This window comes from Antedon mediterranea, chromosome 9, assembly GCF_964355755.1.
Source record: "Antedon mediterranea chromosome 9, ecAntMedi1.1, whole genome shotgun sequence".
In the NCBI taxonomy this organism is placed as follows: Eukaryota; Metazoa; Echinodermata; class Crinoidea; order Comatulida; family Antedonidae; genus Antedon; species Antedon mediterranea.
The window spans coordinates 2,632,990-2,636,185 of NC_092678.1; the positions used below are offsets into that span (position 1 = coordinate 2,632,990).

The 3,196-nt window shown below is 29.8% G+C and overlaps 1 long non-coding RNA gene across 1 annotated transcript; it reads left to right on the plus strand.

Annotated features, from left to right (window-relative positions):
- The first annotated feature begins 1,425 nt into the window (after positions 1-1,425).
- On the plus strand, positions 1,426-2,837 carry LOC140059375 (uncharacterized). Its single transcript, XR_011847172.1, has 3 exons — positions 1,426-2,228; positions 2,449-2,573; positions 2,767-2,837. It is a non-coding gene; the product is annotated as an uncharacterized lncRNA (long non-coding RNA).
- The last annotated feature ends 359 nt before the right edge of the window (positions 2,838-3,196 follow it).

A 3,196-nucleotide genomic window follows, 5' to 3' on the forward strand; every position in this document is an offset into this window, starting at 1 on the left:
TATTTAAAGCATCTTTACCTCATATTAATATAGATCAATATTTAGAATGCATCTTTGCCTTATCTGTTTTATACTTCTCGCTACGGCCTTCTTATTTCTTTACTCCTGTTTATTTCTCAATAATTAAAATCTCCCCTCACCATTATTTCTTGCTTATCAACTTTCTGTAAGTCTATACATTTTGCATAATTGGTGTTTTATAAATTACTCCAGTTAATATTGTATTAGGCCTACTGTTTTTGTTCTTTTTTGTAAGTGCATCACCTGTCTCAATATTGTGTAGCTTACACTGTACCGATTCTTGAAATTCAAAATCTTCTCTTTAAATCATTTCAAGGTGGGAACTGCATCTTACAGTTGTTTCTTTCATATCTGCTCTAAATACTTTGTCTTGGTATACGTCATTTAGGCCAAATTACTCTTGTCTCTTGAGAGAATTGAATGTCTCAAAACAAGATGCTAAAATATGGCTGCTAATCAATATTTATTTCTCAATAATTAAAATCACCATTATTTCTTGCTTACCAGCTTCTGGCTGCTAATCAATATTTAGGATCTGCAGTTACTGAAAATGCAATGTCAAAAAAAAAAAAAAATCGATAAGATATAAAATACCATCTGGTTTAAGAGAGTAGCCTAAGTTGATTATTAAGAAACCCCTATCTGGTTTAATGGAATAGCCTAAGTTAATTATCAAATAATAAGAAACCCCTATCTGGTTATGGAGTATAGCCTAAGTAATTTACTTATACAAACAAATAACAAAATCATCTGTGGGTTAATTTTCCGCTCATTTACTTTCAGTTTCCGTAGGCCAAATTTTGTGCATCTTTTTTTAATTATTTTTATTATTATTGTTTGTTATAATTTATTTACATTATTTTTATTTATTTATATTAATTTTTTTATTTATTTTTTTATATTTAATTTAATATTTATTTTATTTTATTTAATATTTTTTTTATTTATTGTTTTATTTTTATTTATAAATTTCATTTATTATTATTTATTGGTGAATATTGGTAGCTGACGACTTTCTTCCCATTTAACATCTGATCTTGTTCGTACACATACCCACTGATGATTCGAATGGATTGAATGCCCGGCTATCTGTGTCCTGCTAGCCCCACTCTGTGCCTCTTCATGCCGTTGCCTGAACTTTTTCTTTCTCTTCATTGCTTTTTATTTTTCTTCCTTTTATCTTCTTTACTTCTTTTATTTTACTTCCTGTGGCCACCATGCTTTGTATTTACTACTGTTTATATCATGGACAGAGATAAAACACTCTCTGTAATCAATGCAGACAAGATAATGCCGTGTCTGCATCAAGTATATCATGGACAGAGATAAAACACTCTCTGTAATCAATGCAGACAAGATAATGCCTTGTCTGCATCAAGTATATCATGGACAGATAAAACACTCTCTGTAATCAATGCAGACAAGATAATGCCATGTCTGCATCAAGTATATCATGGACAGAGATAAAACACTCTCTGTAATCAATGCAGACAAGATAATGCCAAGACAACATGTCATTCAAATCTACTTTTTTCTGGTTCTCATGGGAAAAAAAATAAAATGCAAAAAAAAAATACAAAAAATAAAATACAAAAAAATTATTTTGAAAAATATTTCTGTAAAAATGTTTCTGAAGTCAAAGATATCTGGTATCTAACCTGGCCACAGGCATGTTTTTCTTTTTTATCTTTTTGTTTAATTTCTATTTTTGTCATTCTTCTGTTTATTTTCATTGCTTTTTTATTCCTTGTGTTATTATTTTACTTTCTTGTTGTGTATATGATTTGGGCATAGTTTTGTAGTGTAGATTATTGGGTGCATTTCGACCTAGGATGAAACCATTCCTATCCGCGCATCTCAGGCCGTAAAAAAAAAAAAAAAATAAAAAAAAAATTAAAAAAATAAAATACAAAAAAATTGGTATTTTCAACTTTTCACAGTTTCTGTGCAGTTTAAAAAAAAAAAATACAAAAAAAATACAAAAAATAAAATACAAAAAAATTGTTTTGAAAAAGATTTCTGAAAGTTTTTGAAGTTACTAAAAAGTTTGTGTGTTAAAAAAATGGATGGCAAAAGAGAAGTTTATCTGCCAAACTTTCTCAAAAGTACCAAAGTTATTTGAAATAAGACAAGGAGTTAAAGGATGTGGATATTGAAAAACTCCTTGTGAAGTAAAAATCCTCATGTGGTGTTATGGCAGAGTCCAGGTTAGTTCAAACATCTATTTTGTAGACAAACAAGTATTTAGTCTATATTGCTTTGTATAATAATACAATAGACCTACAAATGATTTTTAAAGCAGTTGCTGATGTCTATTTACAGGACAATACAGGACACAAGACATTTCTGGAACAGCAGACATCAAACTGTCCAGTATTAACATAGTTGAATAATAATATTAGTAATATTTTTTTCTTGGTGTTTTAGAAGGTCAATCCTGGACATTCTGAAATCTATCGATGAACTGGAAACCAAGCAGCAGATAATGCCTTTCAATGTGGAACATTGAGGATAATGTTGCTATGATTTTTCAGACATCAAATATTGCAGAGGTATTGTAAACATTTTGTTGTTGTCATCATAAGATAATGAAATGATGAAAATGTTGCTTAAAAAAATAAACTTTACTTTTCGTTAATTGTTAATAATAAGTATGATTGGTGAATACAGCTACTGGATTATTATCATTGTTGTTGCTATCGAGTAATAAGTTAAGCATTACTTTAGTATTATTTTTGATTACAGAGTGAATTCCAGCAATACCATCAACAACTGCATCAAGCTATCTCTATAGCACGAAGTACAGTGGTAACTGCCCAAGACAAATCGGTGTAAATGGGTTGATGGGATTCATTCAAACAAAAGCTATTAGTGATAAACACACTTATCAGGAATTTATTTACTGTGTGAACGAGGTTGGAGTGGATATAAACTAACACACAGTCATTGATGCAGTTTGTGTGTGGACTGGACCCAAGAAAAGCAGGAGCAATTATTAAAGTATGCCTACCTAATGCAGAATGCATTTCTCTATAAAATAATTTGTTGAATTATATCTACTCCTACCCTATTATGCTAAATATGATTTTATATTTATTTTATTTATAGTTTTAATTTACAGACATTGAAATAAGAACACCAAAGGCTTGAGAACCAGAAACTGCCTGTGACAACT